This window comes from Protopterus annectens, chromosome 12.part0, assembly GCF_019279795.1.
Source record: "Protopterus annectens isolate FY-2018-M chromosome 12.part0, PAN1.0, whole genome shotgun sequence".
NCBI lineage: Eukaryota > Metazoa > Chordata > Ceratodontiformes > Protopteridae > Protopterus > Protopterus annectens.
In genome coordinates, this window is record NC_056746.1 from 32,459,925 (window position 1) to 32,472,590 (window position 12,666).

Sequence of the window (12,666 nt, forward strand, 5' to 3'; positions counted from 1 at the left end):
AGTCTGTGGCTGTCCACAAAACCCTGTACATGGCAGCCATTATGTGGGACCGTGTGCGTGCTTACACACATGCAGAAATTTAACACCTAGGGCAAACACATACACACACACACTGCACCAACACTGGTCCACCCTATACTGCTGCCCCACACAAACACACATACACACACATGTCAATTGGTGGTACCAGTGGCTGGCTTGGGCATACCTAACCCACACCCTGTGCATATGATGACACTGTGCCACCTCCTGCATACTACAACATCAGTGCAGGAAAAGGTAAACACGTTGCTGATGCACAGGGTGACTACATAGATGTGTATAAGTAGTAACATGTTGGTAACTGTTCACTGTTCCACTATGATTGTGTGTATATCCCAGCATTCCTGCTGCAGTAACTGTATGAATGTCCTGAATTGTTATCTGCACCCATACTACTTACCAAAGTGTACCAGCTGCACACCATCACATGCTACCATTGACTATGGGAATGTGCATCATGTGCTGTATTGTAGATTCAGCTGTATGTATCTGTTCTGTCACACATGCATTTACACACACCCTGCTACCCCCACACATGCACACGCTTACCTGCCATTTCCATTATTTATTACCCTACATGAGTAGCTGTCGACACATGACAGGTACACATTTGAAAAGTGCACTATTCGGATTACTACCGATTTCCTCATCTGTACCTGTACTCACAGGGTGCAGGCAACCTCATTAGTTTAAAAGTGTAATGTGCATCAGATACTGTGGTTCCCTGATTGCCACATCCAACATGTTTTCCATATGGAAATGCACACACAGAAACATCCCACATCCACACACTTGCCACATTCAGGTTTCAAAACACTATCTAGGTATGTTCTGGTACATGTGCATGTTACAGTAGCATGTAGCACTATACTGAGTACGGGCAGTTGTCTGTTGTCATGTTGGTTGTATAGGGTGCTGTCAACATCACTGTTTGTTAAGGGAAATGTGCACCCTGCAGTGCGTAGCCCCATTTGGCAAAAGCCACATCCCACCCCCAGCATTGTGCACACACACTAACCCCACTCACACTAAAACACATACTTTCCATTTGCAAGATTCAAACCCCTACCCAACTGTGTTAAGACAGACACATTAGCAGAGTGTGCTATTTGCATTAGTGAGAGAAATCCTTTCTAATGCTGTACTTAGAGGGTGCTGACATCATCTGTGTTTAGGAAGAGGGATGTGCAATCTGTAGTGTGTTCTCCCAGTTGGCAAAAGGCACTTTTCCCTCACAGCATTATGCACACACACAAACCCCACTCACATACATTCCCTTTGCAGGATTCAAACCCCTACCTAATTATGTTATGACACTAGAGACAGACGCATTAGCGGAGCACGCAATACGAATTACTGGTGAGGTTTAATTCAGGTAATATAGTTATAGAGTGCTGACATCATCAGTGTTTCAAAAGGGGAATCTGCATCCTGTAGTGTACTTTCACAGTTGCTAATATGGGCATTTCCTGCACATACATAGATGTGTTTGAGGTTTGCATATGTGGGGGATCCAGTACTCCAGTGTGATTAGTATATGGTTCAATTGCAACAATGAGAGATATACTTCAAGTGGTGAGCATTTTGTACTCATGTTTGTGATGATCAGGTCTAGTATATTTTCCCCTCTTGTGGGAATGTTGACTACTTGTTCCATAGCTAAAGAGTTTCTGAACTATGGGAACCCTAGAGCTTGAGTATTGTGGCTTGAGTAATGTTCACAGTCTATGTTTGGGTAGTTGAAGTCACCCAGTATGATGGTGTTTGCAGAGAAATCTATACTCTCCTGTGTCTTCATGAAGGCTGTGTGGGATTCCTGAGTTTGAGAGGGTGATGTAAGAGCTCCTCTGTGTCTCTTCATGTGGTCCAGGGAGGTACGTCTCAGGTTGTTCACACCAGCATGGACAATGACTGCCTCATACTTGTACTTGCTGTGGAGTGACCTGAGTGCTTGTGTTATGTGGCACATTCTATCACCCGACAGGTAGCTAAATGTGACCCTCACCTTGCTCAGTCTGGAGAGTGGGACGTCAGTGTGTCTGACTATGGCATCACCTATTATAGGTGTGTCACACATTGTGTTTGGCCTTATGGGCTGTGCCTGTTAAGAACACTGACTTTTTGAGGTCTGTGTTGCTTGTGATATGTGTTCATGTGGGATGCAGCGTGTCTGGCCATGTCATTTCTGTCCGTGGTCTGGTAAGTATCACCTTTGGTGACATAGGTATTCATATGTCAGCTGGTGAGCATTTGCAGTGTTACCTACTGAAAGGGGTATGTGCATCCTGTAGTGTGTTTTCCCAGTTGCCAAAAGGGATGTTCCTTTCATATAAACACACACACTAACACCCCTTTACGCACACTTGCTGGATTCCGACCCTTATCTAACTATGTTATGACACTACAGACGGACGCATTAGCGCAGCGCGCTATTCGCATTACTGGGAGATTTCCTTTCCCCTGATATACTTATAGGGTGCTGACATCATCAGAGTTTAGAAAGTGGAATGATCATCCTGTGGTGTGTTTTCCCAGTTGCCAAAAGGGATGTTTCTTTCATATATACACACTTACCTCCCTTCACACACACTTGCTACCTGCTGGATTCAAACTCCTACCTAACTATGTTATGACACTAGAGACGGACGCATTAGCGCAGCGCGCTATTCGCATTACTGGGAGATTTCTTTTCCCCTGATATACTTACAGGGTGCTGACATCATCAGAGTTTAGAAAGTGGAATGATCATCCTGTGGTGTGTTTTCCCAGTTGCCAAAAGGGATGTTTCTTTCATATACACACACTTACCTCCCTTCACACACACTTGCCACCTGCTGGATTCAAACCCCTACCTAACTATGTTATGACACTAGAGACGGACGCATTAGCACAGCGCGCTATTTGCATTACTGGGGGATTTCCTTTCCCCTGATATACTTATAGGGTGCTGACATCATCAGAGTTTAGAAAGTGGAATGATCATCCTGTGGTGTGTTTTCCCAGTTGCCAAAAGGGATGTTTCTTTCATACAAACTTACACACACACTTACCCCCATTCACACACACTTGCCACCTGCTGGATTCAAACCCCTACCTAACTATGTTATGACACTACAGACGGACGCATTAGCACAGTGCGCTATTCGCATTACGGGGATATTTCCTTTCCCCTGATATACTTATAGGGTGCTGACATCATCAGAGTTTAGAAAGTGGAATGAGCATCCTGTGGTGTGTTTTCCCAGTTGCTAAAAGGAACATTTCCCTCACACAGACTTGCACACAGACCAACCACAATCACCCACACACACACACACACACACTCTGGATAAGCTGTCATTCCCTAGGGCAAACAGCCTAGTGTTGGCCTCTACACCCATATGTTTTACTGTCAGATGCACATTATTTGGTGCTGATAGCAGTGTTTGCAGGTCTTTATTGCCATAACATTTCCTGTTTGTATGAACAACTTGTGTATCTGTGGAAGATGTTTGCATATGGGGGAAATCCACTATATCATGTATGTCTCTGTAGTCATTTAAGTGTGAGCACTGGTCAGATTGCTATAATGTTGTTGGTTACTGGAATAACACGTACATATACCAGATATATGTGGAAAAATGCTAAACTGATATTTGGACTAAGTGTGTGAGCATGCCTAGTTCAGCCTTCCCATGGCATGTTGTGTGAAAGATGTCTCATTTATCAAAGTGTGTGAGCATGCCCAGTGTGAGCTTTCCATATCTTGAACTCTGCAGCCCATCACATTTGTGGATGAGTGTGAACTTCAACAAATATCTCCTGTTTATGGTTGTGTGTTCTGTGTCATGTTGTGTAGTTACTGTCCAAATGCTTTTTGTGTGAACACAACAGGGATTATACTGTGCCTGCAGGTTTTGCATGGGATACTTTGCATACAATTGTCAACATCCGTTCATACTGACCTAACACTGTAGTACTGTATAGTGTAGTGGTTCAGTACTTTCACTGTGGTGGACAGTATCCTGGGCTTTAGTCCTATCACTGCTTTACATTTCCATAGTGAGCACAACAACCTGTTTAGGGTCCAGTTGTGCACATCTGACCATGTTGCATTGCATTCAGATATTAACTACTTACAACAGCCTCGTCCAACATCAGTAGTGTATTCCACAACATAGGTGTACATTGGCAAACACTACCGATGTGCCCTAGGCCATTTCTAATGCTAGTCAGAGAGTGTGTTTGTCCTTCAACACATTGTAAGTGTAGTTTGCCATGACATATGTCATGTTTAGTATACTGTGCCTCTGTCTACCCATGACATAACAGTGATACCCAGGGTAAACCTACCATCTCCCATCCACTCATTAAGATTCCTGTTGAGGAGAATCAATGAGTGACTCTATGGATAACCTGTACTGGTAGTTTACTCATGCGTGGGGGTGGCTTCTGTGTTATGGATAATGCAGTACAGCTTGTCCTATGTATGTCAGTGCTGGGGTTCAGGTCCCTCATGTGCATAGCTCACTGCCATTCAGATTGTACAAGGTGCAGCATGTTCATTGATTCCAGCTTGGACATGGATTGCTACATCAGGCACAGCTTGCGTCTGGGTGGCCAGCATGGCAGTGTGTGGAGTTGCACTCTGTTTAATCAGGCAACACATTACATCTGTTCAAGCTCTTTGATACTCCTGGTGGGGTACTGTTGTGGACTTTACAGTTGATGGAGGTGTCTGCTGAGGTACACCCCACAGGGGCTGTTGTAGTCAATTGTAACGCTGATGAAGGATAACTGCAGAACCACAATGACCTCCCCTTATCTAGATGTCATAACCTTCATGATTAGGTTGGTATATGGATTGTTTCTGTTAACACTACAGCCACATGTTTGTCCAATGCAGGATATCTATCACCTTGTGTACCCAGGTCTGTCATTGCATGTTAAGTATGTAATGGGTTAACACCTATGTGGTAATTGGTGGTCACTTACTGTATATCCACAGAGGTTGACTATACAGTTTTCTCCATTTAACTTGCTTACAGGGCTATGGCACCAGTTGTCTGTTTCTATGTGGCCCTTTTGTGGGATGCTTGTGTCAGCTGGAGTGTCAGATATGTTGGGCAGTTTGTAGTCCTCTGCAAACATGTTCAGGCACAGTCCTTACATGTTGGCCTGCACCTATGGGGCATATATACCAGGCGGGGAAGGTCCCAGGGCCAAGCTTTGTGGGATACCTGTCATATGTGGTTTGTAGTCTGATATGGCTGCAGCATGTCTGACCATGTCAGTTCTGTCGTTGGTCTGGTTTGCAACCCCTCTAGTGACATAGGGGTGTATATATAAGCTGGTGAGCATATCTATATTAAACACGTAGGGTATTGTATGGAAGGCTTTGCAAGGTCCAGCTACGCTGTGTGGACCACATTGCCCTCATCAGTGACCTCAATTACTGTTTCAACTGAGTCACACATGTTTAGGGGCAGGGTCTGCACTTAATAAACCCACACTGGGTAGGGTCGGGGGTCAATAGATCCCCAATATCTTTATGTCTGCGGTACATGCTGATCCTTTCCATAGCTGTGCAGACCAAGCTTCTCAGGATTCTGTGGTGGTTGATTTTAGTATCCATTCAGGCGACACCTTTCTTGAGAATGACCACTGTTGTTATACACTGCTCTTTGGGTACATATCCTGTGGTAAGGCTGACATAATGTCAGGGAGGCAGCAGTCTGCTGGGAAAGATATTTTGCATTATGGGGGGGAGGGTTGCACTGCACCTGTCAGGATGTATGTTGGCAATACGAGTGTGTGTTTGGTATGTTGTTTGTAATATTTGTGTGATCCAGAGCATATCTGGGAATTCACAACATGCTTCCTACCATCAGTTGCAGCAGCCTTGGGGTTATCCTTAGTGTCCTGTACAATTTGTATCATAATAGGTTCATAGGTTCATACTAGGCTATCCACCCTAGGGCATTTGTAAGCCTAGCCACAGTGTGTGTGGCTTTTGCCACCCCTTGCTATGTGAATATTATGGCCATTTATGATTTACTTAGCTGTGCCTCTGTCTGGACATGACACAGTAAAGACCCCAGTGTACATCTACAATTATCCATCCATTTTGCCAACTTCCTGTTGAAGAGTGTCAGTGAGGGGCTCTGCCTAACATGTAGTGGTATTCTGTTCCAGGGTGTGGAGAGCCTCAGGGTTAGGTATCTGTCCCTCCAGCACATCCTATTTCATTATGTGTTGAGGTTGACATCTCTGACTCACACAGCTCCGATGGCTTTGAGTTTTCTGGGGTGGAACATGTCCATTACTTCTGTGTTGGACATGGACTTGTACAACAGACATACAATGCCTCTGTGTAGGCTGTATGTGACTGAATTCAGCTGTGGTGTCTACAGCCAGGCAGCATATGACATATATTTGAGACCCTTTCTAACTCTTGGTGAGGTACCTTTGAGGTCTTTCTAACTGCTGCAGGTGCCAGGTAATGTACATCCCAAATGAGACATTGTACTACATTATGGGTCTGATAAGGGAACAGTATAGGGGCACAATGACCTTTGTTGACGTAGATGTGACTCCTTTCATGATACAGTGTCCAATATAGACAGTCTTCCTAGCCAGATTGGCAATGTGACTGTCACATAACAGGTTACTGTCCACTTGTATCACTAGGTCCCTGATTACTCCTTCCATACATAATGGTTTACCACCTATGTGGTAATTTGTGTGTACCTTGTTTTGTATTTGGTGGTACATTCATACTGTCCACTGTCTTCAGGACAGTTGGGTGGGGTTCCTGTGTGTGAGAGTGTGGTCTGTAGCATTCTACAGACTGTACAGCAGTCTTGCCTATGGTTAGTTGCACATGAGTGGACTGCAATGACGTAAGCATTGTCAGTTAACTGGACGTATAGGTGTCTGTGCTGAATATGGATGCTCACCCTCCTTTTATGTTTTGTTCCAGGTTTTGTGGCCATAACACATGATATGTGGTATTACCTGGTAGTGCTGGTGTGCTGTCACGAGGCTTGCAGCAGGTTTCTATCACTGGACAGACATAGATGTTCTCCATACTGGGGAGGGCCTCAGGAGCATGCATATTGAGGTTTACACGTCTGGCATTGATCAGCATTACCCTTCTGTTTCTTTTCAGTTTTGTTTTCTGTGGTGGTGGGTTAGTCTTTTCGGCCTTGCCTACAAAAGGATCTCTGTAGGTTGCAACAGCCTTAGGCAATATCCAGACGCCCATGGGTAACAGGTGCAAGCCATCCCTGGAACAGCAGCATGTCTCACTATGGAGTCACCTGTTACAACTGTATCAGGCATGTTGTTTCTCCTTCTGTCCTGTGACTGTTTGGTACACCAGCTTTGTGTACTATGTGTTACATGTGCTATGTTTGGAGGTTGTTTTATTGGGTGTCTGCTTTGGAGGCTTGTGTTGGTGTTGTGTGTTTGTAATTAGGGCCTCTGGGAATGTTTTTGTGTTTATGTGTTTGGTTTACAGTCGTTGTAGGTCTATGTTGGACTGGGTTTGTGGTGTATGTGGTTACCTTCTCCTCCTGACTAGTTTTGACAGTACTGATTTGGGGGTGCTCAGGCTACCTGGTTGCGTCTATCACATATATTTGTATTTATTGGGGTGAGTTGTTGTTGTGTGTGTACTTGGGACAGGTGTCACATTGCCTCTGGATTCACAGATTCTACTTGTTTTGCCTGGCCTTAGTGGATTGTATGTGTGGACACATTTTATTGCCATACTAGTGATCACTGATTACTTCACTTTTTATGTTTGATCTATCATGTGGTAGCTTCCTCATTCTCTTCAATGGTTTAGTAATTGCTGGAGTCCAGCATGCCAGATGCCTGGGTGTATGGCATTGTGTCTTGTTGTTATTTGTGATTGCAGACTCCAAGCACTCTTGGCTGTGTTCATGGCATGTCTGTATAACATGTTCTGCAGTGTGTCCCATATTCTGGACTTGCACAGGGCCTTTCATGGATTCCACATTGGTTTGTAGGGGTGCAAGCTATGCTTTATACATGTGTTTCACTGTGGTAGTCTGGCCAGGGACTGGGGTCGGGATGTATAACTACAGTGTGATTACTCTATGGTCTGGTCTTACCAGTGAGGGATACACTTCTCATCTTGACATCCAGTACACATATTTCTGATTATCACATCCAGTATGCTTACCCCTCTTGTGGAAGTGTTACATTTTGCATGTCCATTTTGTTTGATGGATTCTGGGAAATTTTCTACAAATGTGTCGGTGCTAGTATAATACAAAGAGTATAGTGACAAACTTCTCAAAAGCTGACTTCACACTTCTTCAGACTGAGATGGTATCCTTTAAGCCCACTGGGCCAGTGGAAACCACAACACACAATGGTGAATCCTTCATAAACGCTTTCTACGGACATCTCCAAGAAAGCATAGACCATGCAATCACAAATAAAACCAAGACCCTCTCCACCAAGGGAAAGTGGCCTGTCTGGTGGACCCCAGCCATAAACAAACTGTATAACAGATGAAGGATACTAATGCAAGACAGAAGCTAAATATCCTAAAGGGAAGGCAGCTGTGATCAGCTCTAGTAAAAAGCTACATTCTCTCATAAAGACATCCAAGGTCAACTTTGAGACAAAAATCACCAAAGACAATAAAGATAACCACAATGCCTTCTTCAGTTATGTCAGAAACCTGGGTGGGAACCCTCAGATATGCTCAGAGTTGGTACACAACAACATAAATTTCAGTGACCCGACAGATATTGGCAACATTCTGGCAGACAGGTTCAGTGCAATTTTCTCCCTCCCTCACCCCCAAAAGAAGATAGTTATCACAGCTGAATGTAACCTCACTGTCATCTCAGATGTCCATGTGAGAGCCGCACTCAGCAAAGACAAAAACACAGCATCAATGGGACCTGATGGTATCCCCAGTTGCGTGCTACGTGAACTCCAAGAAGAGCTAAACCAGTATATAAAAATGATATTTAACCTTAGCCTTGCTACAGGATATGTACCTGAACACTGGCATACAGCAACAGTGGTCCCACTCCACAAAGGAGATGCCTCCATAGACCCTGGGAACTACTACCACACAAGCTTAACCAGCCTTGTCTGCAAAGCTATGGAAAGAGTCATTATGGAGCTCTTAAACAGAGACATTGGTGACCTACAGACTCTTGATCCCACCCAGTTCAGCTTTTTAAAGGGCAGATCCTGCCTTTTGAACCTAGTTGACTATTTTGAAACTGTCAGTAGGGCCATTGATGAGGGCTAAGCGGTCCACACAGCCTACCTGCACTTGGCTAAGGCCTTTGACACAATACCCCACTCAGGCATCATAGACAAGCTCAACAGCTGAAATATAAATCCATATGTCACAGGATAGGTTGCAAAATGGCTAAAAACAGAACCCATAAAGTCGACATTGCAGGTGCCTTGTCAGATTCAAAGCCAGTCACAAGTGGTGTCCCACAGGGATCTGTCCTGGGACCCCTCTTATTTGGCATTTACTTTTCAGATGTGAAAGCAAACATAGGAGGGTTGTGGCTGACACAGTTTGCAGATGACTGCAACCTAGGCACCATAGTGAATACATCAGCCAGCACACACATCCTACAGAATGCCCTCACAAAAACAGATAGCTGGTGCTGGAATCATGGCCTGAAACTGAATGCAACTGATGTGTAGTCATCCCCTTTGGGAGGAACAAAGTACCCACAAATTAACACATAGATAGCAACCCACTGAGCACAGAAAAAAAAAAATCAGACACCTGGGGACCCATGTAAATAGTGACCTCTCGTTTGACACCCATGTTGCCAAAGTGGTTAGAAAGACTTTCTATCTTGCCCACCTTATCATGAAGGGTTTTCCTTCCAGATCAAAGGAGGTCATTGTACCCCTATACTTCTCCCTTATCAGGCCCATGATTGAATACAAAGCCCCATTTGGTATGTACCTCTCCCAGCACTTGCAACAGCTGGAGAGACCCCAAAAGTACCTTACCAAGAGGATCAAGGGTCTACAACACATGTCATATGCTTCCAGACTAAAGAAAATCCAGCTCTATTCAGTAGCATACCGCATACTTACAGGTGACCTATGCCTGACATACAAGACCATGTCCAATCAGGATTTGATGGACATGCTCCACTGCAAGCAATCCAAATCCACCAGAACCATGAGAGCTAAAGATTTGAACCTCAGCACATACATGTATAGGACATGCTGGAGGGACAGATTCATAACTCAGAGGCTTCTCACACTCTAGCACAGAATCCCAGTTCATGTTAGACAGAGTCCCTCACTGACTCTCTTCAAGAGAAATCTGGACAAGTGGATGTGAGATCGTAGGTTTACCCCAGGAGTCCTCCCTGTGTCACTACTAGACAGAGGCACAGTCAATTAATTTGATTAAGTAAAGGGGTCATAATGTGTCACTACTAAGTCAGAGGCACAATATTCAGAATCTATTCTGTACACTTATTACCACTATAAGGGGTGGCAATAGCCACATCACTATGGCTAGGCTTATAAATGCACTAGGGCAGATAGCCTAGTAGTAAACTATGAAACTATGAAACTATGGTGTATGTGTAGGTATTTTCAGTCAAGCAATATAATGTGGTTTGGGGGGCTTGATATCTTCATGTATTCCAACATAGGCCTGGTGCAGTTCCTGCTATTAGGACAGTGGTCTGCAGCAAGCTATATAGTGGTAGGCAGTTTTAGCCATTGGTATTTGACCATGGCTAATCCATGCTGCTTCTTGTTGTGGTACCAACATGGGGTGTGGTTATCCATGACATTTATTGCTAGTCACCCTCGTTTTGTAGCTTGTTCCATGTTTTGCAGCTGTACATCACTGTATGAGGTGTGACCTGGTAGTGTTAGGGTGCTGATGTGGGCTTTGACCCAGTTTTCTATTACAGCACTGATATCTACATTCTGTATACTGTGTGCGTTTACACTGCATGCATCTTGCTGTTTATACTTCTGGCATTGGGTAGCATTACATCTAGGTTCCTATCCCTTGTGGTACCTGTGAAGGTGGGTTTGTGTTTTTGTGGTTCATGATTGGTGAGGGTGGATGTTAGTCAGGGTCCTCAGGTGTGCATATGGTACATGGTATTACATTACTTAACACATGGAATTCATGCCTCAGGTGGTGCTGCAGGGCTGCCTCTGTCGGATGCACATACTACACTCCCTGTACATGTTTGGAAGCAGGTTGTGTCATGTTAGGCGTCCCTGTTACTATATGAGTGGGTCGGAGGGGGTATCAGTCCCAGTGTTCCTACTGAGCCAGTGTATGTGCTATGCGTTGCCTCTTTGCCAAGGCCAGGGCATACTGGGCACGCCTCCTTCTACCTACTGGGGCAAGGTCAGGTTGTTCCTCCTCCGAGTCACCCTCTGCCTGTGGTGGCCTTGGCAATGGTGGGGGTATGTTTGGCCCAGCCCTATGCTTGTCCTGCTGCAGCTGTTTCCGCAGGATCATATTATGTAGCATAGCACATATCATGATCATTTGGGTACATGTAGTTGGTGTGTACTGCAAGGCTCCACCAGATATGTCCAGACACCGGAACCGTGACTTGAGCAGCCCAAACACACGCTCTATGACATTACGTGTTTGTGCGTGTGCCTCATTATGGCGTTCTTGTTCAGGTGTGTGTGCATTTCTGATGGGTGTCATCAGCCATGGCTCAAGTGCATAACCTGCATGCCCCACTAGGTGTCCGTGTGGGAAGTCCCCACTGGCAAATGATTGGTACAGCTGCGTCAGATGCCAGATGTGGGAATCGTGGTAGCTCCCAGGGCAGCCAGCACACACATTCATTATTATGCCCTGGGCATCACACACGACCTGACAGTTGATGGAGGGGAATCCCTTGTGGTTAATATAGGCTCTACCCCGCTCAACGGCTGGTGCTTTGATGTGTATGTGCGTGCAGTCTATTGCACCCAGTACCTCAGGGTATCCCGCTATTTGCTGGAAGAGACGCATATTGCTGGCCACAACCTCACGGGCATTAGGGAAATATACATGATCACTGACATGTGCTGACATGGCATCCAGGAACTGGTGCAGTACCCTGGAGGCTGATGCCTGTGATATCCCCATCATATCACCAGTCGGTCTCTGGAAGGTACCTGTTGCTAGTATTCTTAGGCCAACACATACCTTGGTTTCCACTGGGATGGGTTCCCCTCTGTTGGTTCTGTGTGTGAGACGTGGCCTGCACAGCTCAACAATTTGCTGCAGATGGTCTCTGTCCACTCTGTAGTGCTCTACTATCTCCAGCTCATGTAACCCATGGTAGGTGACCCTGGGCCTGTATACTCTTCTCCTTCTCCTCACTCTGGGTTGTCTGTCAGCATCTGCATTGTGACCACCCTCAGCAATTCGCCTATGCCTGATTATAACAGCTATGGCAGCCCCTAGCATTTCTGCTCTGAGTTCAGCTTTTTCAGTTTTCAATTCTGATAGCTTACTCCTTTCTTGCAGTATCTCTTGAGAGAAACACCCTGCACTGCTGTTTGCAGTGTTTTAAGTGCTGGGTTGGGCTTCTAGTCTGCCTGTGTAATTGCCTGCTTCTAATTGTTATCACCAAT